Genomic DNA, 27,302 nt, shown 5'->3' on the forward strand with positions numbered 1-27,302 from the left:
ACAAAATATTTGTTAATATTTTTTTCTAGGATTTATAAGCTTAAGTAAAGCAATAACTGTGGCATAATAAAGACACTTTAAATGTGATACTATGTGCTGTGTAACACTATGATACTCTAGTTGCTTTGTTTAGGACTACTGGACATGATCTTATGTTCTCTGCACCCCACAAAATGAAAACATGTTTCATTCTATTAAACAACGATTGAACCCTAGCTCACTATCATCCACCTCTTATTTATCTCTTCTACATTAATCTAAGTGTTAATTTAGGCAAAAAGTATATCACAGATGTCTTCTAAATTGTCTTGAATAGTAACAGAGTCATTGCCTATTTTCTCATTATGGTTAATTAAATCAGTGTATAACTAAGATGTATGTGGTCCATTGATTTCAATTTTACTTGTCATAAATGTTGCTGCTCGTTAGGGGTGGTTTTCTAGCTCTAGTAATCACGAGTAGGAAGGCACCATCCTACCTTATTATTTTCTGGAAAGGTGATATATGTCCACAGTGCCAGCAAATTTGTATTCATAAACATCAGCATACAAGGAGCTGTTTTGTCAGTAACACTGAAAATGTGATAAATATTAATTTCTAGACTAATATTTTGTCAAGGATTTTTAGAATCAGCACTTCATGTTTTTGTTCTTGCCCTTGGAGTCTTCTAAATGATAGAAGTAAAATTCTGCAGTCTTGAGCAGTATGCGCGTTTGTCCACGTGGTGAAATTCTACCTCTCATTACTGAAAAGCTGTGTTTTCTGCCTTTTCACTGCATAACTCTGGTTTGTTTAGATGTATGGAGCAGGCTACGTGGTTTTATCTGATTTTATTTTTAGAAATCAGCAGTCACTGTTTTTAAAGCACAATGACCAGGAAAATGGTATTCTATGTAAAAACCAATAGGTAACAATATTCTAAGAACATTAGCATAGTATGCATAAACTCCTAAAAATGTTTAAAGTTTGTGATTTTAAAAAAAGATTGTTTATATAGTACAGTCATTATTAGTTGTTTTTTTATGTTTTTTTTCTTTTTTTGGAATAAGTCACTAAAGAAGCTTTCTAAATTGACTGACTGTCTAGTCACAAGGCTTTCACCTCTCATACAAGCACCTCTATTGGTCTCGGGAGGAATTGGGCTATATTTCAAATATCTGTGGATATTTGAAAATGAAGATGGAAATGCTCATGGGGAATGGGTTTGAAGCCATCAGCTCCACAGTGTGAGTCCTGAGTTTTAATCCTTGATCCATCATGCCGAACCAGATATGTGACTTGGAGTGAGTTATTTAATTACTCTGAGCCACTTGGGATGGATCATCTAACCTCTCTTGGCCTCACTTTCTTCATTGTTAAGTAGAGATAACAATACCCAACTTCAAATGTTTGTTGTTACGATTACCAAAAGAAACATGTAAGAGTGCACAGCCTTCAGGGTTCAGTAAATGATGAGCTCTTTTTGCCTAAGAGTAACCAAACTTGGCTTTGTCATTCATGTACTGTATGATATTTCCGTTTCTATTTATTTTTTCTCTAATAGGATGACATTACATTGAATTGCCTCTGGAGTCAATGTGAGTTCTGAGAGTCACATTTCTAATCTCCATCTCAAGAAGGGAGAGATTAGAAGCTGCTTGTATGGTCTGTGCTCTGTCTTTGCCTCTCTGGCCTTCCTCGTGAAGGGAGGGAGGAATTGTGCTACATTTTAAGTATACAAATGAGCCATTTCAGATAATCAGAAAAATATATACTTACACTAAAACTAAATTAAACATGTTTATCTGGAATGATTCAGAATGCAATTTGGAGACATGGTTACAATGCTAGGCCTGATAAGGTGGTGAGAAGAGAAAAAAAACTTTGATTGGGATCCTTTCCTCCCTACCCACTAGGTAATGGAGAAGCAATCAGTTTACATAAACCTCATTGTCTTTATCTTTAAAATGAAACAAATATTTTTAACTTGTTGTAAAGATTAAGTGTGACACATGTAGAAAGTATTGTATTTTATGTGTGCAACATGTATGTATTTAAGGAATGTTAATTTTCTTTTTTTATTATCATGTTACTTTCCCTAATACTGGCTTTCATCATTTCCCTGCTGTCAATACCACTCCTACTTGACAAAAGCCTTCAAACAAAAAGCCACGCAAAAGTTTAGAAGCCACTCTTGCTACCGATTAGGGTTTTGCATGCTGTTGGTAGGGAGATCCTGTGGAGAAAAGAGAACCACTGGCATAAGGGCCCTTCTAAGTCCTGAAGTGAATGTGATTCATCCTAATTGCTAAATGGCTGGTCTGTTAATCATGCATTCTGCTTAATACTCTGGTTTGCAGAGCAGAATAGAGAAGCACCCAGGGCAGAATCATGGTGACGTAAAAGAGGAAAGCTTTCTGAGGGGGGAAGTGCAAGGAATTCAGTATCGCTAGAACATAATGTTCAAGGAAAGGAAAAGCAGGAGATGAGACTTGAGCCGTAAACGGCAGCCAGATCATTGAAGGCTTTTGTAAATGGTGAGTCATCGGAGGATTTTAAACTTTAGAGTGACGTGATCAGGTTAGCAGCAAGATCATTCTGTCAGCAGTGTGGAGGATGAATTGAAGGAAGGTGAGATTGTAGATGCAAGATGAGCAAGGGCCTTGCTGTAGACATCTACAGAGAAAGAGGTGGCTCTGAATTAAGACAGCAGCACAGGGGAAAATGCTGAGTTGTAAAATATTTTAGGTATTGCAATTGAGAGACTTGGTGACTGCCTGGATATAAGTGGTGAAAGAGTAGTGGCTTCCAGGGTGATTGTCAAGATTTTATCATGGCTCATTAGGTCCCAGCTACCTATGCAATTGCAGACGTCCTTGCTTCCATGAAGCTCTTGCTAGTCCAGCTTGGTAGGGAGAAGTCACTTCTGCAATAATTTCACTGCATTCTTATCTATATCATTTCTACATTGAATTATAATTATTTGTACACACAGCTAAAATGCCTGATTGACTTTAAGCTCATCAAGATGAAGACCTTGTTTAATGCACCCCTGAGTCCCCAACAAGGGACTGGTTAATTGTCTTGAATAACGTGTGAGTTGTCATTTCGCTAGACAAACATGTTGGGCATATGTTCCATTTCTTCTTCTAGGCCACAGATTACATTATTTTTTATAAACACACCAGTCTCAGGTATGTCTCCTTTGGAATACCCCTTCTGCCCCAGTGGTTGATTCATTAATAACTAATTTCTGTTTTATTTCCTTCTTTTAATTGGTTAATTTCTCTGAATCCCTAGGTCATCTTTTCCAAGCTTATTGGGACCCTGAAGAAAAGTTGTAATATATTGTTCTATCTGGGATAAATTAAAGCTGTTATCTCCTCCTAGTTCTTCACATACATCTATGTCCTTGAAAAAGGATAATCTAGTAGGATCTGTTTAACTTGTAAAGGTGTTGGCTATAGGTTGTTACCCTCATTTCTTCAATTTGCGTATAAGTGATTCCATGATTATGTTTTGTAGTACTCTCTAATTTGTAAAAAGTAGGACACCAGGCGTGGTGGCTCACACCTGTAATCCCAGCACTTTGGGAGGCCTAGGTGGACAGATCACCTGAAGTCGGGAGTTCAAGACCAGCCTGACCAACATGGAAAAGCCTCATCTCTACTAAAAATATAAAATTATCCAGGCATGGTGGCACATGCCTGTAATCCTAGCTACTTGGGAGGCTAAGGCTGGAGAATTGCTTGAGCCCAGGAGGTGGAGGTTGCAGTGAGCAGAGATCATGCTGTGGCATTCCAGCCTGAGCAACAAGAGTGAAACTCCATCTCAAAAGAAAAAAAAAAGTAGGTCTACAGTGATGACAGAATGTAGTGAAAGGCCAGTTCTGGACTGACCCAGGAAGCCTGGGCCCTATATGTCATTCTGCCACAGGCTATCTGTGCAGCCTTGAAAAAGTCACTTTACCTTTTGAGTTTCAATGCCTTATCTGTGAAATGAGAGTTTTAGACTAGCATTTCAAATAAAGATCCCTGTGTCCAAATGCTATATGTTAAAGTGGACAAATCCAGTGACATCCTCAAGACCCTCTTTTTTTTTTTTTTTTTTTTTTTAATAAATTAAAGTGTCAGCAGTTCTATCAGAACAAGGTAGGAAGCCAGGTAGGTCCAGGATCTAAAAATAGAAAGAAGCAGTAACAAAAACATAATCTGACCTAGGTCCAGAGGTTCTTGGGAAGCAGGCCAGGGGAACAGGCAAAGAACGAAATCCAAAACGATGGACTTGGAGAGCAGGTGGTCATCCAAACAGTCAGATGGCATGGGGGATGGGAGAGATAGTGGCCACAGCAGGCAGGCAGTGAAAGGCAATGAAAGAACCCAGGAGCATGTAATGCTAGAAGTCAGAATCATGGAAGTCTGTCAGGGATTAGCAGGGCCCTGGCCACCTGCCTGGGTTCATGGGCAGGGCAGAGATTAAAAAGGGAGAATTGGGAGGGGTGGGGGAAATAAACGCAAGATGGACTTCCAGGTTTGGAGAGCCTGACATATTAGGCAGGTCTCCAAAAGAGAGATTCAGGCAGAGAGGAGCAAGACAGAAGGCGAGTTCTCAGAACTGGGGCACCAGGTGGGGGCTGGGGGAAGAAGCCCAGTTATGCGAATTGGGACAAAAGGTCAGAGCTTGACTAAAGGAAGATAGGTTAATGATGAGACCTGAAGTTTTAGAATTTGGGCCACTTTAAGGTTTCTTCTAATTCACAGCTTTTAGGAAGCAATGATTTCTCCTATCTGTCAGCTGCCCATCTTTGACAACTGACTGATAGTCACCCTTTCCTCTCTCACCCTCCCCTTTTTCTCATTGCCTCTATCCTTGTCAATTTCATTAAGCATTTACCAAATTCAACATATGAATGAATAAGGAATGTACTCTGGAAGTTTATTGAAAAACAGGGAAATGGATAATCACAATACAGTGGAATAAATGCAACAGAGGGATATGTGAAAAACACAGAGAGAACAGAGGAGCAAGAATTTCACTCCCTCCAGGAGTGAGGAAGGCAGGCCAAGAGAAAGCATTCTTTGAGCAGAGCCTTAAAGGGAAGGTAGGTTAGATGTGGGGTGGCTCATGCCTGTAATCCTAGCACTTTGGGAAGCCAAGGTGAGCAGATTGCTTTAGCTCAGGAGTGCAAAACCAGCCTGGCCAATATAGTGAAACCCCATCTCTACAAGTAAAATAAAAATACAAAAATTAATAGTGTATGATAGTATATACCTGTACTTGCAGCTACTCAGGAGGCTGAGGCAGGAGAATCATTTGAGCCCAGAAGGTCAAGGCTGCAGTAAACCCTGTTTATGCCCAGCACTCCAGACTGGCCAACAGAGAGACAAAAACAAGAAAAACAACAACAAAAGAGCAGGCAAGGCAAGGTCAGACCAAGAAGAAAGACCTGTGTTTGTGGGTAGATATGGAGTTAAGGAATGGGCATATTCAGGAAATAAGGGGTTAAGTATGGTGACAGCTAGGACATTAGGGGAAGTTGTCAGAGATCAATAAGCAAAATAATTGGGGAATTTTCGAATTCAGGTAGCACCAGAGTTCATTGTAAAGAGATGACACTCTTGGCAGAAAAGAAGGGAAGTTGGGAATATTTTATAGAATAATGTAGACTATTATTCTATAAAAGAAGGGAAGGTGGGAATATAGAATAATATTCTATAAAAGAAGGGAAGATCCAAATATAGAATAATATTCTATAAAAGAAGGGAAGGTGGGAATATAGAATAATATTCTATAAAAAAGGGAAGGTGGGAATATAGAATAATATTCTATAAAAGAAGGGAAGGTGGGAATAATAACAGTGTGACCAAGATGGGGGCCATTGCTCATGGTCTTGGCAAGAGATGGCAGAGATGGAACCAAGGTTATGGCAATGGAGATGGACAGGGACAGTCAGATTTAAGGGAAAGAAGCAAGGGCTCCTCAAATATGCAGCTGAACTAAGTTATAAGCAATTGCCAGAAGTCAAGAGCAGACAACTAGAAAACTGTGAATTGTGAATTGAGTCTTTATGTATCACCTTCTTAGTGAGGCCTTCCCTGTGTACTTGTTCAGTACCACTCACACCATATTCCTAGTCCCCTTCTTTAGCTATTTTCCCCCTTAGTACTTTCTAGTCTCTATTATATCATGTATTTCATTCATCTTGTTTATTGTCTGTCTCTTTCCACTAGAATGTAGCTCTAACAGGGAAAGATTTTTGTCTTCTAAGATCATTGTTTTATCCTTTTATACCTTGCCCTTAGAACATTTCCTGGCATTCAGTAGGTTAGATAGTAAATATGGAATGCATGAAATCAAAACACCAGAAGTTATGGACCAAAACTCATAGCAAGGCAAGACTTCCAATCATACAATATTCTAGATGAAAGAAATCATACAGAGAAGACTGTCCCCTTCATTGTACAGGAGACAGAAGTGACTTGCCCAAGGTCATACATAGAGCATATCAGGCAGAGATAACGGGAAGTAAAGAGTATGTGAATGTATGGGGCTTGGTCTTCTGGAGGCTGATTGTCATTGAGGAAAGGAAATAAGGATGAAAATACTGAGGTTAGCTGTGGAAAGATATGACAGATGCAAGGCAATCCTTGTATCACTAAACTGAAAATTGCTAACAGAAAACAAATAAATACTTTGATCTCTTTTTGGAACTGAAAGATAATTAAATAATTGTTTCTTTTTTCCTTCAAGGACTATTTTCATTTATTTTGTCCTTTGCTTGTCCCTGTTTATGAATTATTCTTTCCTTCCTTCCTTATTACAAGAATAAGGAGGATATTCATTTCCTTTGAACCTACACATTGTATATCAACACTGTCCCCTTCTCATAATGTAATTAATGTTCGTTTCCTTCCTTCTTTGTCCCTCAATAAACAGCAGCAGTCAATAAACATTAGGCTATTGGTCTATAAAATGTAAGTGCCAGTATTAGGTTATTTTTCATGTTTAGAAATGTTAAAATATTCTAAAAGGCATGAGGATTTGGAAATTATATGTAAGGTTAGACTATCACCTTATTTTTTACTAGTCTGTTTATTTGTACATTCTTTCCTTCCTTCATTTATTCTGTTGTTCACATATTTCCTTTGCACGTACTAACTATAGAGGGTTGAGTTGTTGCAGGTAGAAAAGTAAATCAGGGAGTTTACAGTATGGTGGGAAAGATAGGAAATAAGGCAAACACAAATCTTTCAGTCATCCTATACATAGATATCTAATGTATATACTACTTATATTTAAATTATTGTACACATATTTACCTAACAGCTACTATAGATATAGCGACTGTGTTAGGCACCGTGGGTCCAGTAGGAAACAAGACAGAGTTTCCTTCTTCCATACTAGTGGAAAAAACAAACATATGACTGTGGCATGTATTGCAATGAAAAAGTAGGTGGGGGTGCTAAATTTGTCTAGGGATTAAGGGAAGCTTTCTCAACTAGGTGTTATTTGAATTGAATTTTGAAGGCTGAGTAGAAATGAACTAGGTAGGAAAAGGTGGAGATGGGAAGGAGATGTCTAGACAGAGGGGACAGCATGTATCAAGGCCCTAAGACAAAAAGATCATGTCTTATTAAAAGATGAATGCCTGAGAAGACGAAAGCAGCAATTAGAAAGTGAGATGAGAGCAGCATGCAGAGATATATCGTGCAGAATGATATAGGCCATCAAGGATAGACATCAAGATTTTTGCTCCTCCCCAGAACAATGGGAGGTCAATAAGGGTTATAAACACAGTAAAGAAATAATGCAATTTGAAATGAGATGCTGGATTGGAGTGTGGCAAAAGTAGATGGAGAAAAAACAAAAAAAAACAAAAAGAAAGGATAAGAGTGATGTAAAAATATTAGATACAAATTCAGAAGAGGAAGATTATTTTTTGTAAAAATGTTGAAGTAGGATTAATGGAAGAGGTGGCTTTGGACTTGGCTTTGAAAAGAAGGTAGGATTCCAGTTGCAGGAATAGAAACTGTGAGTTATCAAGATTATTTTAAACAGAATGCCAACATGTAGGAGGTCAGGGAGATGTGAAAGCAAAGGTGATGTATGGGAACAGCAAGTCAATAATTCTGACTGAAGTACAGGACAGACTCCTGAATCAAATGAATGAGAAATACACTGAAGAGTAGATGTTAGAGTTAAAGGGTTTGCACATTGTGCCATGTGAATTTTATTGGGTAAGCTAGTAGGAGTCATTGAAGGATTTTGAGCCCACAAGCCCATACTCATAGCCGGTTTTTTAGGGTGATGAATCAAGGAGCAATGTGTAACAGTGACTGAAAAGAATGGAGGTTGGAGGGAATAAGAACACTTGCTAGTCTAGCACAAAAGATTTGAATGAGGGTGGTGGCAGTGGGAATGTAAAGGATACAAAAGATATAGAGATAAAATGAACAGTAATAGGCAACTGATTGGCTTTCAGGGAATCTGGGGACAGTTTAAAGACTTTACAGCATTGTCAGTACTTCACTTTATCTTGTCTTTGGTACACATATTGGAGGCAGGATATGACTTTGCTGCTCTGGAACACAGACTAATAACCACATGATATCTTGCTTACATGCCATGAATAGCTGTGTCACTACCACAGCAGTTTCTGAGTGACTCCCAAATGGACTGTGTTTTAAAGGTTAACCTACTAACAATTATCTCCATGTTCTATTAGAACTCAACTGAACCATCTGTTCCTACTGATAGAAGATATCTTCTGGAAAATGAACTTGAGAATGGTGATATATCAGATATTTAAAAAAAAGCACACACACACACAGTCTGAGAACACTTTATACCACTGCATACTCCAGCCAAAGAGAGAGAAAAAAAGTGAGAATTGGGCTGAGGAAATGGAATTCTTCCTTTTCTGTTATACAAAGCTTGTGCTATTAATACAACATATAATATATATAATGAATTCTGTGAGCTAATTATTTATTGCCAATGTTTTTACATTTTTTGACATGAAGGACTAATCATAAAATGATCTGAATGAAAAAGCAGTGCCAGTAGTAGAAAAAGCCCTGGATTTGGACCACAAAGAGCAATATTTGAATTTATCTCTGTTATTTGTCAGCAATATAATCTATGTTGCCACTTAATATCTCTCAGCCTTAAATTTCCCATCAAACCTAGAGATGAATCCTGAAGCCAAACTTAATCATGCAACGACCTTGAACTTGTTCTTTAACAAAGCTGCCCTCCCTGTGGTAGAGGATTGAGAGGGATAAATAATATAGATACATTGTGTTCCTCTTAAAATACTAGCCTATTGGTTAGGCTAACATAATTAGTTTTCTGCCTACATAAAGCTTTTATTTCTTTTTATTCCTTCTTCCCCACAGTTTCAAAATTTCTTCTGTTGGAAAATATCTTCAAGGTATTTAGTTTTTTTATTAAGCCATTGGATTAGAGAGAGGCATGCCTTAGCTGAAAACTCCAATATACTGGGCAAAAACAAGGCTACATTTCATTTTTAACATTAAAAACAGACTTCTTAGAAAAGTACAGTTTAAGTTATTGAAACTCATATCAGTGTCTATACTTTATGAAAGTTCATCTGCTTCAAACATACCAAACTTGCAAATAACAGATAAAGATGACTGCTGAAAAGATGACTCAGTTCTCTTTAAAAGTGCATCTGTAGCTAGAGTGTAGTCAAGGTATTTGGGGTCACCACCCAAAATAACCCTCTTGCTGGGTCCAGTGTACTTTTGTTTTCTGCCAGAATGGAGCTCCATGGATACTCACATTGAGTACTAAAATATTAATTAAGTGTACTAAAGAAATCCTCAATGAAGCTGCTTTGAAAAATAGGGCCAAAAGAGTCATTTATTTAATGGCTATATGTAGAGTACCTACCATGTTAGGCACTCTGCTAAGCACTGAGTGAGCAGAAGTAAGCACTATAGAACCAATCCTTGTCCTTGTTGAAGAAATAGTTCAGGGGTCGGGGGTGGAGGGAGGACATTAAACAAATATTTCCAAAAATAAGTATATAATAATGATTCGTGATAAGTGTATAATAATATCTTTCTATGCAAGAAAATTGCAGGGTGTTTTGAGGGCATGTGGTAGGGGAATCTGCAAGGTTCTGCCTTTGAAGAACTTACAGTCTTCTTTAATATGTTATGTATCTTCTATGGGGAAAGCTGGTCTATGTAGGTCTTAGCAGTTTTACCTGACAAGTAACTTGCTTGCTGTCTGACTTTGGGAAAGCTATTTAGTCTCTCCAGGGTTCAGTATTCTCAACCATAAAATGAAACAGAAATGCTAACTTAGTAGGGCTATTATGAGGATTAAATGAAGGAATCAACCACGTGTTGGATACATGTTAAATGCTCAATGAATGTTAACTATGTTTGCGGAAAGGAGAAGGAAGAGGAGGAGGAGGAGGATGTTGGTGATGGTGATGATGGCAATGATGATGATGATGTTAATTTAGTAGACATGGTAGAGGCAAAGTTAGTAATTCAGAATGAGAATTCTGTATTCTTGATGTTCAGACTAATATCTGATATTTAGAAAACATACACACACAGAGAATGATAATCAAAATATTAGGGAAAAATCCTTAAACATACAAAAAAAGCAACATCTAAATCTGCTGTCCAGTCTACTTTTTTGGATGTGTGCTAATAGAATTGAATAATTTTAACAAGAAAGGAAAAGGTATCACTTGAGAGGAAGAAACTTAGTTTCCAATTCTGGTCTGCAATTTTGGTGATAAAGCAATTGTGATATTCAAGTGTTTAGATAACTATCAATAAAGACTTTGGTAAGAAGGGTTTTCCTGTTAGAGTGGGCATAAGTGCCTAAGAAGACATGTTGGAGAGAGAAACAAATTAGCACTGACACCTTGAAATAAGCAGGAAAAGGGCAAAGTAAAAAGGGAACTAGATTTGAGCAGTCTTTGCTTTCAGTCTTGGCTTTACCTCTCCAGTGAACTATGTGGTCTTGTTAATCTTACTGTGTGTTTCTTCTTTTGTAAAATAGGAATGACACCTAACATATTTAACTGATAAATTACATGTTTACTTTATGAACTATACCTACTTTGGGTAGACCTAATATATCAAGGGATGGTCAGTATTGAATGAGATGATACATATGAATGTTCTTTTGAAATTATAAAGCACTAGACAAACCTAAAATTATTGATCATAATCTTACTTTCATAACCTGGGGCTTATATTTTTACGTTCAAATTTCCTGCCTTCCCAAGCCATTTATAAGCTCCTTGAGTGTGGAAAATATGTCATCTTTGTTTTAGTGTCCCTGCAATAGGTGAACACAGCAGAATTTTCAAACATGTATTGACTGAGCTGTTGAGGATATACCATTGTTGAAGAAATCAGACTTGCCTTTACAGGTAAGGAACAAAATATTTCTAGCACTTGATATACTGACATACAGGGTAGGTAGCTTCAGTAGACATACATATAGCCAATCTTAGTGGGCCAGAGCTGTTGAACAAAGGTTTTGCATTTACTGATGAGACCAAAATTCCGGCACAGGCAAGCCTTTTGGATTTTTGTAGAACTATAAAAACAAAACAAAACAAAATAGTCCAATGAATTATATTAATGGAACAAACTTTTACTGAGTGTCAAAAATGCTATCATGGGCCAGGCACAGTGGCTCATGCCTATAATCCCAGCACTTTGGGAGGCTGAGGCAGGTGGATCACCTGAGGTAAGGCATTTAAGGTCAGCCTGGCCAACACGGTGAAACCCCGACTCTACTAAAAACACAAAAATTAGCCAGGGGTGTGCGCCTGTAATCCCAGCTGCTTGGGAGGCTGAGGCAGGAGAGTTGCTTGAACCCAGGAGGCAGAGGTTGCAGTGAGCCAAGATCACACCACTACACTCCAGCCTGGGTGACAGAGCAGGACTCCTTCTTAAATAAATAAATAAATAAATAAATGCCATAATGGCCCCTATCCTCTAGTAGCATACCATTTAGTGGAGGAGGAGAGAAACAAGCATATAATGCAATTTGAGACACTGAATGAAAGTGTCTACAAAGGGCTATGAGATTGAAAAGGAGCCCCCTGAAGAGGCCAGAGATGGCTTCTTAGGAGGGGTAAAGCTGGCATATAAGAGTAGGAGCACCAGCAGAGTAGTGAAGAGGATACAGAGAGAAAGGTATTCCAGGCATTTTCAGTCTGTGTTTTTATATGATGATCTGTCTTAAGAAGGCTCTGATTTTTGTCTAGATTAAGAGGCGTGTGTACCTCTTGAGAGACACAATTAAGATCATAATTAATTGTTAGTGATTCCTTCCTTTTTTTGCACACCAACACTAATTTATTCTTTATCTATACCATGCATATTAAAAAGTGAAAATATGAAGCTGTAACTGACAAAGTATCATAGAGTTCTGCAAATGAATTCACTGTAGGAGTCTAAATAGAAAATTAAAATCAGCTCTTTAAGCTACTCCTTTACTGACAGTATTTCGAGTCAGCAGTAATTCTGGGTATAGAATACATATTGTGCTTCATAAATTGGGCTGACCCAGAATATTGCAACTGATGCTACAACACAGTTGATAACAAAATGATAGCTTATTTTACGCAATAAGAATTGTGTAAACCCATCACCAGCTCTTTTCTTCACTGGTGTGTGAATGGTATGTGTGATTTATTTTGTTTTGTTTACTTTTACTCTCCATCTAAAATACCTGGGATATCACCTATACTACTGGATTGTTTAACACCTTCTTAACATGAAGACATGAACAGAGGTTTTAATCAATAAGGAAATGAATATTTTCAAATTCATATATTGCAAATACTATATTAAGGCTGAGGAGTGTGTCTTAAAAAATACTCATTCTTATAAGGTACCCAGGTTTCAGGGTACAAGTAGATGAAGAACAGCAGTCCTTTCTGCCTTCCTGGTCATCATTAATTTTAATGATTACTTCCAAAACCCTAGACACCAGTATGAGCTCTACTCTATTCTTTATAGTACCACTAATATCCGCCTTCAGTTTCCCCTGTTTCTTGACAATTTTGCTTTCTGGTTTCCTCCTTGTTCTTGCAGTACCTCTGATTCTGCCCACACACTCCCTGTTTAAGAGCTTTCAAGCATAACTCTTGGCCAGCACTCCCTCTGCAGGTGATCTGATGAATTTATCACAATTACCTTGTCACAATCATAGTTCTTTTTATTTTTTTTTTTTTATTTATTTTTTTTTTTGTTGTTTATTTTTTTTATTTTTTTTAATTTTTTATTGGATTATAGGTTTTGGGGTACATGAGCAGAGCATGCAAGACAGTTGCGTAGGTACACACATGGCAGTGTGCTTTGCTTTTCTTCTCCCCTTCACCCACATTTGGCATTTCTCCCCAGGCTATCCCTTCCCACCTCCCCCTCCCACTGGCCCTCCCCTTTTCCCCTCAATAGTCCCCAGTGTTTAGTACTCCCCTTTCTATGAATCTGGAAAAAATCATAGTTCTTTTTAAATTCTTGTTACATGTTGCCAAAGCACTGTGTATCAACTGGTTAAAAGAATTGTAGCAAAAGTATAAGGAAACCTTTCAGATCTAAGCTGCTTTAAGTAACAGTATCACTTAGATGCCCATAGCCCAGTCTGTCCTTAGATAGAATGCATTGTTATAAAAAATCAAACATTTTGAAGAAAGAGTTCATGTATAATTGCTTTTTGCATCAAAATAAATTATGGCTCATGTGTTCCTGATGAAAACATTGTTATTTTCCACAGACTGACAAAAGCATTTTCTCCTAAACTAGACTAGTAGTTATTACAAATTATAAAATCTAGGAATAAGCTGGAATCCTTAAAAGTAGAGAAGAAACTGTAAATGTCAGCATGACATTAGTAGCTTTTATGAGTATTCTTTCTCATGGTTAAAAGGCAGTGTGTGAGTTTATGCAAGCTAACTGTGGTAACACAACAAACATCATTGACAGTGCAATAAAGACCCATAGCTCTCACATCAGTGTTCAACTGAGTTGGCGATAGGGCTGTTGACCAGATAGTCATGCAGAAACCTCTGCTCTTCCATTTTTGTCACTCCCACTTTCATTCACTGACTTCTAAGATTGCCAAAACATAGAGAGAGGGCATGGAGGATTGTACAAGTGGTTTCATGAAGAGGCCTGGACATGGCCCATGCCATCTCTGCTCACATTCCGTTGGCCAGAACATAATGAATGGTGCCAAAATAACTGCAAACAAGGCTGAGAAAAGTCATCATCTGTGGGTCTAGCAACACAATTTGGTGAGCATATAGATTGTCTCAGATAGAAGTTTATAATTTAGAATGAAGTGGCAATTTTATTAGTCAGTATAATTCCCGTTTCCTTTTTCTGTTTTGTAAAAGATCTCTTAGGAAGTTTGAAGAGAGGCAGAGAGTATATTTGAAAGCCAGGGTTTTATAGTCAAATCAGTCTTAGTTCGAATTTCCTTTTACTCTTGCTAGCATTTGTCCTCCTTGAGGTCTTTTTCCTATTTTCCTTATCTTTAAATTTCTTCATTCATTAGTTAGGAATCAAGGTAGTTAACAGGACAGATACTGTGATAGAAGTGAGCTAATGCATTCTGCATAGGAAGTATTCAATAAATGACAACTATTATTTTATGAATAAACACAGCATAAAGGATATTCATGCATGTGACATTTACTATTAAACCTCTTTCAACCCCTTAAATTTAGGACTTTTGGGTCCCAAACCCTTAAGCTATTTTCAGAAAAGATGTTGTGCAGTCACAAAGTGAAAGTTTTGAATGAGAAGAGGAATATCTCTGGTTGTGGGAATCAAGAGAACTTCACAGATTTTTCCATTTTGTGGGGGTGAGGGTTGATAGCTGCCCAGTCCACTGGAATGTAATGCCTATTTTCCCAGTGGCATTAAGGATGACTCACAAGAAAGCTTGTTTTCGCCAAGTCTCTCATTTCATCTGTACCAGGAAAAAGGCCTAGTTGTACCTCTTAGGCAGAATGGCTTAGTGAAGGTTTTCTCTCCCTTCTGTGAAATGTGCTTTCTCCTTAATATATGCGCAGAAATTATAGACACTTGGAAAACATGAAAAATATTGTCTTGGGCTTGAATGAATTTGTCACAATTAAGTAGAAGAGTTCTCATTAAGTGTCCATGCAGAAACAAAAATTGTGTTGTGCTGTCTGGTACAGAATGTTTCTTATGGAAAACAAAAACAAAAATGATTTTACCATTTAATTATTTTTTTAAAGGATCTTTTATGAAAACTTTCTCTGAAGAGATGGTTAAGGACTTTTGCTAGTAATGGCTCTCATTTTTCCAAAGAAAACTAACTCTAAAGCTGTTTAGTCCATATAAACCTAGTACAGTACTTTGAATATATAGACTATCTATCTTTGAAGTTCTTCCTGGAAACTCCTCATTTAGCTGAGATTTGATTTATGGGAAAAGTGGAGCCATAAGTGAAAGATTATTTTTAAATTTTAAATTACAAGTGGGAAAAGCAATAAGTAAATAAGTGCTAACATCACATGGTAGAATGTCAGTGGCCTAAAGGAACACTCAAAACTCCTAATTTCCAGGTGAAAATACTCAGAGCAGTCTACCTCTTATTAAACTTCTTATTGTTTGATGCCTTGTAATAATTCTGTCAAGATAATAGGGGAAAATATGTGAAAGATTAGTCTAGCCCATTGCCCTTGAGCAGCTAAATTATTAAACCTTTCAAAGCAAGGACTTCCTTTTCTGACAATACAGTGGACTACATTTCATGGACAAACCCTTTGACCACAACTAAAAATATTGGATCTAATATATTTTTTAAAAAAACTATTATTTATTTATCTGAAATTAAATAACATTGCATACTTTTATCATGTACAACATGATATTTTGAAGTACATATACACTGTGGAATGATTAAATCTAGTCAATTAAAAAAATGAATTCCTTCAAAGTACCAGACAACTAACAAGATAGTTAAACATTTTCAGTCAGAAACCTCCAGCCTGGGCAACATGGCAAAACCCTGCCTCTACAAAAAGTAAAAAACTGGAAAGGTGTGGTGGTGTGCATCTGTAGTCCCCTCTACTCAGGAGGCTGAGGTGGGAGGATTGTTTGAGCTTTAGAAGTCAACACTGCAGTGAGCTGAGATCACAACACTGCACTCCAGCCTGGGTGACAGAGTGAGACCCTGTCTCCAAAAAGGAAACACAACAACAACAAAAAAAAAAAAAAAAAAAAAAAAAAAAAAAAAGAAAGAGAAAGAAAAAAAGAAAGAAGGAAGGAAAGAAAGAAAGAAAAAGAAAAAAGAATGAAAGAAGCCTAAGTGAAGGCAGGAGCCCAGAGCACTGATGACTGATGTTGCAGTAAAGCCACTTCTGCCCTGAGAGCATTTGCAACCAAATGAATGTAAGCTTTGAAATCAACCTACAAAGATTTCATATTGAAATTGTGGCATACGGATTATAAAATACTTACTGTTTTAAATAATTAAAGACAAACTTGAATAAACAGTACAGGAAATTATAAAAACCACCCAGCTGATTTGAAAAAAAACAAAGAGAACTTCAATAAAATAAACACACTGAAATTAAAAATAAGTTGAGAAGTATAACAGCAAATTAGTCAAAGCTGAAGAGACCATGAATCAATAGTCCAGAAGATTTATCCAGAATTCCCAGAGGCAAAAAGAAGGGAAGTATGAGAAGGGAGGGGACATTGAGCTAGGTGAGGACTGGTGAGTATCCAACAGGCATTACTGAAGGAGGGGACGTACAGCATGCCGCAGAGGCAATATTTGAAAAAGAAGTAGGCCAGAAATTTCTGGAATTGATAAAATGCAAAAAAGATTCAAGGAGAAACATGAATTCTAAACAGTTTTTTTTTTTAAGTCTGTAACCAGACATAGAATGGTAAAAATGAGAAAGAGTCAACTTAGCAGAGTGGTGGGGGGCTGAGGGGGAGAGATGCAGAGAGGGCAGTGTATATCTCAACATTTATTGAGAAAATAGCTCTCATCCTCTAACTTTTTTCTTTAAAAATGAAGGCTAAATAAAGACACTTTCAGGGAAAAGAAAAAAAGAAACAAAAACAAAAATGAAAGATTTTGGCATCAGCAATCTTTCTCTAAACAATGCCCTTAAAAAATGCCTCTAGACAGAAAGTAATCCTAGAGTGATAAGTATCTGAATTAATCTAAATGAACATATATTTTATAAAACATAACAATGCTTTGTGTGGTTAAAAAACTGCGGCCCAGTGCAATGGCTGACACTTGTATTCCAAGCACATTGGGAGGCTGTGGCTGGTGGATCTCTTGAGGACAAGAGTTCAAGACCAGGCTGGCCCACACAGTGAAACCCTGTTTCTACTAAAAATACACACTAGCTGGGCGTGGTGGTGTGCACCTGTAATGCCAGTTACTTCGGAGGCTGAAGCAGGAGAATAGTTTGAACCCAGGAGGCAGAGGTTGCAGTGAGCCAAGATCACACCACTGCACTCCAGCCTGAGTTTTTTGCTTTTGAGACATTTTTATTGAGACTTTTTTGCTTTTTTTTTTTTTGAGACTTTTTTTGCTTTTGAGACTCCACTCCTGCTTTTGAGATAAAGCAAGACTCTGTCTCCAAAAAAAAAAAAAAAAAATTGAGCAGAATAAAAATGTGATGGCAGGAATATATTAATGATGGGAATATATTAATAATAAGTATGACAGTTAAATGATTGACAAAGTTTAGAATTTGATAATTAAACATTATAATTTCAAGGGTAACCACTTTTAAAAAGGGAAACATAAATAAATTATATGATTTTTAAAAGTTACCTAAAAGAAAGAAAAAAGGGAATAAAACAAATACAAAACAGGTTGGACAAATTAAAAGCAAAAATAAGGTAGCTAGAAAGCCAAATATGCAGCTCCTCAATTAAATGTTAATAAAACTACTGCTATGCAAAACTAGATAGCTGAGTCATGCAATATAATGGTAAAAGAAACAGGCAAGTCACATTTTGTGTGATTCTGTTTCTGAATAGTTCAAAATAAGTAAACTGTACTATGTTGTCAAAGAATGAAGGGTGGCAAAATATATAAAGAAAACCAAGAACATAATTATTGCAAAAGTTAGAGTGTGCTTAGTATAGACACAAAGGAAAGTAGAGTGATACTTCATAATTATTTTTTAAACTGAACATATTTTATATACTCTTCTATATGTCTTATATACATATATCTTCTAATAACATTTCAAAAAGATAAGGATATATCTACATAAATAAATAAATGACCCCATATGCATCTTTGCTATTCAGATTTTTCTTCGTGTTTTGTGTTATTTCTTTAAAGCAAACTCTCAGAATTGTGATCAGTGGTGAAAGATATTTATATATTTATCATCCTTAACTACAGTAATTCAAAGCCAATCCCATCTGATTTCTAGGCCATTTTCTTAGAGAGTACACATTATATCTCACATATTATTAAGTTATTTACTTAATAACAGAATAACAAAAGTTCAATGTCACCTTATAATGCACCAGAAATGCATGAGTACCAATGTCTCTTTATCTGCATCCATATTTTATTTAAAATATTCATTTTGAAGTAAATTTAATAGGCAATTCTATTATACATTTTCAACTATATTTATGCTAAAATAGCTTATCATTATAAAGAAATCCAGCAGAAGTGTGAAGAATGTGACTCCTGAACCCAAACTGTCAAAATTAGAATACTAGCTCTGTCTACAGTAGTTACATAAACTTAGGCTATATATTTTATGTAAGATATTTTACCTGTTTCTATTTTCTTCTCTGTAAAATGAGAACAATAACAGAATCTACCCACTGGAGTTGTTGAAAGGGTTACATGTAAACTGCCAAAAACAATGTCTGATGCATAGTAAGTGTTCAATACATGCTTGCAAATACTTATTATTGCAAAAATAGACCAAAATGGATTTGACCTCAGTGAAAATCACATTCCTTGAACATCATAAGTATGATCAGTAAAATATGATATAGCCAACCTACAAGACAAATATTAACCTACACCTCTAAGACCATTGGCATATGAAGCCATAGATGTCATTTTTGCTTTGAGGGGCTCTAGTGTTTAATGCTGACCTTGTGGAAAGAGTATGAACGAAAGAGATGGATGGAGAATGTTTGCAGTCATCAATCTAATTTAAAACTGAAATATTGCACTACATCTCTGGCTTTGTAGTAGGCATTTAGAACACAGTAGTGTGTGAGGCACTGCACACTAGCAGGTGAAACAAACAGCAAACAACTAAGTATTGGAAGAAGAAGCACAAGGGCACAATGGGAGCAGATGAACAAGAGACCTAAGTTTCATTCAAGGTGTAAAGGAAAGCTTCCCTGGAAAAAATTTGTATTTAGCACTTGCCAATGTACAAGTCTCTAACAGATACATTATGTCTATGTATGTATGAAGTGATTCTTCACATAGACTCCATCAGGTAGCTACCAAATTCCTGTTGTATAGATAAGAAAGCTGAGATTCAGAGAGGATGACTGGATAGGTGAGGCTATTTCTTCATTTCCATTCACCCACTGGGATCCCCATGGAATGGGAAACTAATACTGGTGGCACTTACAATTCTTTTTGTACCTCCTTAGCAGACAAAATTTAAAATCAATGTGAGCCAGATTCTAGCATATTGAACTGAAAACAGCTGCTTTGGCTTTTTTTTTTTTTTTAACATTAACAGAAAATCCCAAGCTAAATTTAAATTTGGTTTTTAGGAAGAAACAATTCAAGGAAAAATAATCAGCATCTAGTTTTGTTTGCTTTCCATTAAGAAGTCTCGGAATACGATCAGCTGTAGTGACACTATTAAATGCTCAGAAAGTATTCAGACAAATTCACATCTCTGCTGGCATTCCACCCATGGCTTGTCTTGGAGTTTGTTAACTTTCAATTATGCTTGAATTCATTGTTCATTAGGTTATGGTAAAATATCTATTGTTTGACACTTAATATTAAAATGTAATATAAAGACTGGTTGTTGGAAAGATGAAATACCAAAACCATTTGTTTGGACTGGGTTATTGGTAAAAGTAGAACTAGGCTGTCTCAAAGGATTGTCTACCTCATCCATCCCTTTCCCCAAATGAGTAAACATTGTCATCAATTTCTTATGTATCCTTTCAGACATTATTTATAATCCAATCAAATATTTCATATTTACATTTTTAAAAAAGATGACATACATACTTGTCTGCATCTTAATTTTCTGTCACTTAATGATATATTTCCAAGATCTTCCTATGTCAGCACTTCTTTTTAGACCTTTCCCTTTATGAATGGAGCATAACCTAGTAGGTAGTTTTCTACTGATGGGTATTTGGGTTGTTTCTAATAATGTCATCTTACAACTAAACCTAGAGACATTAGCACCCACTGAATATAGGTGTATCCCTAAATTTTCAACCTTGTGTGTAGTTAGGATGGAGACACATATCTCAGTTAATTAATGAGATAGGGAGAGAATTAGCATAACCCGTTTCTGGCCTGACCCTTAAAACCTTTATCTGCGACTCTCCAGCCTTCTCTCCACTGCCACACCCCTTAGAAATCACGTTTCCAACAATATCCTTAAAAGAGGAAAGAGTGCTGCTGACCAACAAGCATCTTATTTTATGAGTGACAAATAAACTGTCCACATAAGACCTTGAGATTTTATGGTTACCATGACATCACCTATTGTTTTCTGACTAACACAAACCTATTACTTCATATGTGCACAAATGTATTTATGAAATAAATTCCTCACAGTGTAATTTTAGTTTTAACTTATTTCTCATAGTCTCTAAGACAAGATGATCATCAGACTCTCTAATTTATCCCAGTGCCCCTCATTTCAACCCAAGATTCACATTCCATAGATGCTGCTGGGGTTTAGGTTCCTGTTTACCACCTGAGGTCTTGTTGTCATTCAAAACTCATGCAATTTTTCCTGACCCCTTCCCTACAAACCCTTTAAAGGTTGCCAACAGTTTGCAGGATTAATTCTAAATTTTTCTACCCTGGCACTCAAGCCTAACCACACTAATATATAAAAGAAGATACAGTGTGTGGTGTAGAGTCCGTACTCAGCAAATAGTAGTAGTCATTATATTTATAGCCCGTACCTACAACAAAATAGTGCCTTCTGTATAACTGATATTTAATAAAAAATTACCAGTGGACTCTATTATCAGGGGACTCATAATTTGCTAAGTTAAGTTACCATAGTATTCCTTGATATTTTTGTTTCACAGCTAAGTTTTAAGGTTTAATCTTCTTAGATTGTTGAATTAGAGAATTGGATGTAAAGGCTATAGAAAAGTAGCTCATATAATTTTTGGTAAAACATTTATGGAAGCATTCCTTTGTTACTAGGATGGATTATGCCATGGTACATATGGCATCCAAAGATTATTATACACTTAAGGCAATATTAAAAACAATGTATCGAACTGAATATTCATATTGAACATCTATACCTATATGATACTGCTAAGTCATAATCAAGTTGGAATAGCTGTTTTTAGCATTTTTAAACCATCACATTCCAAGAGATAATTATTTGCATATTGTTACCTCATGAATTTGAAGTGAGCCCACAGATAATCTGAAGTGTTTAAAATTTTCATGAGTTGAATTTGATGTTCCTGCCAGAGCTAGCTGCATTTCTTAATGGAGGAATTATGAGGGTAGAATTTTATTTCTGTTGACAAAGGCTAGATGCTTATCAGTTCAAAAGAGACAAATATTAATATAATCTTGGTTATGTTTCATATTGATTTAATTGATTTAAATGAAGAAAATGTGTGAAATTATTCTGGAGGATAAATCCAGTTGTCTTGGAAACTTTGAAGTGATAAAATGAAAACAAGATATTGTCATGCTTCAAATGCAAAGGCTATGAATATAAATCAACTCTAAATTTTTTTCAGTTCTATTCCATTGTAAATATAACTTGTTATTAAGGACCAAGAAGAAAATTAAGGATATAATTAATATTAAACAATACATACCATGTAATATATTTTTATTTGTATTACAGGTACAAAAAAATCTGAATTCAGCATTTTGGTATTGACTTGGGATGGGTTTTTGTGGAGTTTTAACTGAAGAACAGAAGTTAAAAAACATCAGAGCCCTCCCCTCTTTCCCTTGCTCACTAGTAATTTCACATTTATATATGCTTTACAAGGCTGTGCAAAGCACCCAAGTCTTGAAATTTTGTTTACTCTGGTTACAAACTTTAGGTAACACAATGAAATAATGAATACAATGAAATACCATTTATATTGGGCTTTGCTGAGGAAAGCTCAAAAATATTAGTGAGTTCTTATCAAATTAATCCTCCTAGCAACATTAGCTATAGAGGTTAGCTATAGATATGGTGCTCTCTAATATTTTGCAGGAACTAAAATGCAGACAAAGAGTTGACATAAAGGCTTTTAGAAGCAACAACCCAGTCTATCTGAAAGCCTGAAAATTAAAGTATATCCTTTAGTGGAGGAAAGCAAACTCAATCTCTAAGCTAAATATTCAGGGAGAAAAGTGGATACCCTGAGAATCTCAGAGTGACATCCAAGAATTTCAATGTAGTCAGTGAACAAAGGAATACAAATTTAAGTAGAGCAAGAGTTACGTTATTTTTTATCATTATAAATAATTATTTAATAACAAAGACAAACGGCTTCAGCATGTTTCTACTTCAATCCTTGATATCCACTTTTTCTTCTTTAACCATTCTCTTCTTTCCCCTTTCCCTTGTTATCACACTTATCACATGCTCCTCTCTTGTGAGGTTTTCTCCATTTGCTGCTTCATGTAGTAGCCAGGGATGGGTTTCTCTAAACCGTGACATTTCTAGAAACACAAGGTACTGAAATAATTGTAATCTAAAATACTTAGATTCGAAATTTGAATAAATTAGGAATCTATAAATTAAAATGAAATAGCTACCCTCTTTTCTCCTACCCACTTCTGGAAAACAGCCCACCCAGCCAACCTCCCCACATCATCGCAGAAAGTACACAACAAAAAAATGGCAAACCAAAGAACAGTGGGAGGTTTTTGTTATTAGACCACTCTTTTAACTTTCCACCTGTCAGCAATTTGGAAAATTGTTAGAGATGGGAGGGGTGTGTGTGTGTGTGTGTGTGTGTGTGTGTGTGTGTGTGATGAGTTCTTTGAGATTGATGATAATTAAAGAGTTAGTTTAGATCACCCAATAGGATCTGTAGCCTTTTGGTAATTAATGACATGGCCATTCAAGCTCCACTTATGGTACTTCCCTCCAATAATAACTTCCCTGTTATGATTGGAATTCTGTATATCTGTATGACAAGTTGAATATATGTTTATCAGCCAGGCTGTTTTTTATTATATGTTCCCAGTGCATGGTTGCATCTATAGTGGTGCAGTGTTAGACCACAACAAGCCAGAAAAGTATAATATGGGTAATCCAATAGGTAAGTAGGGTGTGAGAGTGAACTTTTATTCTGATTTACAATGTTTTTCTTCTTTATTTCTTCTAAAAAAATGGGATACATGTGCAGAACGTGTAAGATTGTTACATAGGTATACATGTGCCATGGTGATTTGCCGCACCTATCGACCTGTCGTCTTGCAGAGCTTATAGCTTGCAGTGAACACCAATAATAAAATACTGAGACAGTTCCAGCTGAGCGGGGCTGGGGGATAGCTCTTCTGAGAGAGCCCACCACAGCATCTGTCCACCAAGTATTTATTGAAAGGGCTTGTGTCAATGACAAAAGTCTATTAGACGGTCATTCGAGGTGGGTTGCTGAGGCACCTGTGACCTTGTACACACTCAAACTGCATTCTTAGGAGGCCGTTTTCAGCATTCCTTATCACACCACACACTCCACTCCCTGTCCTGTTTTCAGGGTCAAGGAGTTTCATTTCCATGCACCAAAAATATACACACTGCCTCAGTATTTTTCCATACCCCGACCTCAAATTCCATGTACATAAGCTTTAATATGTTGCCGTGTGCCCCTTACATCTCCCCTTTCTTTAATTCTTAGAGCATGCTGGTCATCCAATGCAAGTGTAGCTTCCATTGTTCTTCCCTGGTTGTAGATGATTTAGGTGGCAGTACAGAGCCATGTGCAGATGCCTAGCAAACAGATACAAAAAAGAAAAAGTATAGCAGCCACCACCCAAATGTGTATGTTTAACCCAGACATCCAAGTGTTCGGGTTTAACCATTGAAAACCTTCTTGAAAATGCTGAATGGTACTTGTTTGTAATTGCTGTGATCATTCACGAGTTGTTTCTTTAATTCACACTCAAGATGGAAGTTTGAGAAGGCAAATGGTTGCTATAAGCCCCTTGCAGATGTGCTTTTCTAAATAACTGCAAGGTGAAATCGCCTTTCCAATTTCGGGTTAAATTTACAGACAGCCACAATTCTGCCTGCCATTTTAAAATAATGACATAGGTTATATTTAACTGTGCAATGTTTTGATGAGACAAATATGAAGCATACCAACTACTGGAAGACACTTTAATACTATAGAAGGATTGATTCTGCTCTATGTTAGGAACACCTTACTGAAACCAAAGTATATAAGGGTATGTAGTACAAATTAAGACTATATCAGTAACATTATTGTGCAAAGAAAGGGTATAGTTGCTACCACTAGTAATGTACTCACCATGTGAAAGAACCCATTCAAAAAAGGAAGACTTAGTCTCCAAATTTGGGTATGAACAGGGCTTAAAGCTTGTTTCTCTTTTATTTGTAATATGGGTTCTGAAAGCCCATACCCTGACAGGGTGATAGAACTATTGGAGGAATTCCCAAATTCAATAGTCTGATTTGCAGACATATAATAAACATGAGAACCCCAATAAAGTAGTGTCATTATCAGAGGCCCTTGTCATAGCACAGGCTGTCTGCACAGAGACTAATGGATGGCCCCAAACTTATATCTTCAGTCCCTCCTCAGATGTCATATAGGAAGATCAGGCACTTGTGGAGCTTCATTAGAGACCCCAGCAAGATTAGTGGTAATAATAGAAATAAAGGTCAGAAATAAAAACAGCAGAAATAAAGGTCAAATTTGCAAGCTTAGTATCCCTTTTGGGCTGATAGTACAGATACTCCTGAGGAATGAGAGTAACACACTTGTCATGTGCTATTGTGGAAAAACAAAAAGCTTACTAGACAATAAAATCAAGGAGTCATTAAGTTTAATCCATCTCAAATCTTCATTTAAGGAGTAAGACAAGGGCATCTACTGACTTCCTGTCCAAGAAGTATCATTAGATGACAAAGGTGGGTCAGCATCCCACCATGTAATGACATTAAAAACAGGGGGATTTAGAACATGACTCCAATAAACATGTTCTTGAGCTGATCCCATTTGGCAAAGGACAAGAATTATCAGCCACCCTAAAATCCATGTCTGTCTTAATTTCTGAGAAGTTTTCCAATTACTGCCAGATACATAAGAAACCAATTCTCTGAAGTTGCAAGGGCTTCCACGGCGGCAGGCTGATAGTTGCTTGTTGATCCAATCTCTTTAGCTGTCCTCAAGTAATGTCTGGTGCCTTCCGAGTCACAACCATCATTGCTGGTCAGTTCTCCAAAGACAGATCCTATTCTCAAGGAAAGAGTTCCATATTCCCCCATTTTTGTTTATTAAGATATACTTTAAGAGTTTAATGAGCTCATTTAACAATGGCCTACCTGGTTGAGTTATAAGGGATATTAGTTTTATACTGTATGTGCCAAAGTTGCAAAGCATATGCGAATTGAACACCTAGATAGTAAGGACCATTATCAGTTTCTATAGTTTATAGAAGGCCTAGAGTTATAATAGATTTAAACAAATGAGCAATTGCATCTTTAGTTTTTTTGCCACTCTGGAGAGTAGCATGTATTAAACCAGTATAAGTGTCCATGGTAACATGGAGAAATTTAAAATGTCCAAGCAGTGAATACTGAGTAACATCAGTTTTCCGGATAGCATTAGGCACCCGACCTTGTGGGTTGGCACCACGTGCTAATGAAAAAGGAGAGAGAGAATGCCATTGGCAATTAGGAGTATTCTGATGAAAAAGTAAGATCAGCTTGAGCTTGCAAAAAACCAAAAGAATCTGCAAACCACAGTTGTTTTTGTACCAGAGCATCAGTTTGAGCACTCCCTTCTAATAAGGAACCAGGTAGCCTAGAATGAGGGCAAATATGTGTGATATAAAGATGGTGACGATGGGCACAGAGGAGCTCTTGCGCTGTAACAAACAAAGCTAGTAGAGAGTCATCAGTAATGCCCTTCACATGTGCAAGATCTAAATGAGTAATACTATTCACCGCACAAGCAGAATCATTAACTATGTTTATATCTTGGTGACAAAAAGTCTGTAAGGCCAACATTAGGGCACCTAACTCTGCCTGTTTCATAGTTTTAAAATGTTCCTGGATTTTGCGTTGCCAATTTTGCATGGCATCTTGCCACACTATAGCTACTTTTGCTTTGCTTCTTCCTGAACCATCTTTAAAGACCGTAGTGGCGTGAAGCAAGTGCTCAGAGACAATAGATACAAATTTAACAGGCACAGTTTGCAAAAAGTTTAGGAACCTAGAGGCTGGTAAATGAAAACTGATATTACCAGTAAAGTCAGCCATTGCTACTTGCCAGTGGAGATCACAAGCTAAGAGAGTATGAAATTGTTCCCTGCTTAACGGGAGGAAAAGAGTAGTAGGATAATATCTTGATAATTGGACCCAATGTTGACACCCCTTTATGAGAAGAGAAGGTGTTAAATCTGTGGTCTTTTGTTTATGTTCAGAGAGGTTATGAGACAGGTAAATAGCACATAAATACAGAAACAGAAAAAAAAAAAACCTACCTGCTAAACTAAGGCATGGAAGGGTTGGATATTTTAAGTGATTTGTACCACCTGTTGGTCCTTGAAAGTCATTAGAACGTAACTTCAAGTTGCCAGGATAATAAACCTGCATTGAGTTAGCTTAAGTGTATATAAAAAAGAAAAACCTCCAAAAAACATTTTTAAATGTCCTTAGGTGCTGGCCATTTTTGTGCATTAGCCTTTAGCTGGAATGTCTTAGAAGTGAGATTGGGAAAGTAGGGCTGTGGTCAGTTCCTTTACACCTGCTCTGGGCTCCTCAGGCAGCCCCTTTTTTTAGTAGCCTGCTACCTGTACCTCCCCTTACCCTGAGAGGAAGAAAGGAAGACTACACATGGCAGCAAGAGGCCAGGGAATGACCAGGTGGTAAAGTGTGCGTA

The 27,302-nt window shown here is 36.8% G+C and overlaps 1 protein-coding gene and 1 pseudogene across 36 annotated transcripts in view; one reads left to right on the forward strand and one right to left on the reverse strand.

Annotated features, from left to right (window-relative positions):
* The window catches only part of LOC118145613 (large ribosomal subunit protein eL31 pseudogene), a 39,426-nt pseudogene extending 13,742 nt beyond the window's left edge, over positions 1-25,684 (reverse strand).
* DLG2 (discs large MAGUK scaffold protein 2) overlaps positions 1-27,302 on the forward strand; it is a 2,299,762-nt gene that overhangs the window by 1,315,179 nt on the left and 957,281 nt on the right. The gene's annotated exons all lie outside the window — the stretch shown is intronic.

This window comes from Callithrix jacchus, chromosome 10 (genome assembly GCF_049354715.1).
Source record: "Callithrix jacchus isolate 240 chromosome 10, calJac240_pri, whole genome shotgun sequence".
NCBI classification, from domain to species: domain Eukaryota; kingdom Metazoa; phylum Chordata; class Mammalia; order Primates; family Cebidae; genus Callithrix; species Callithrix jacchus.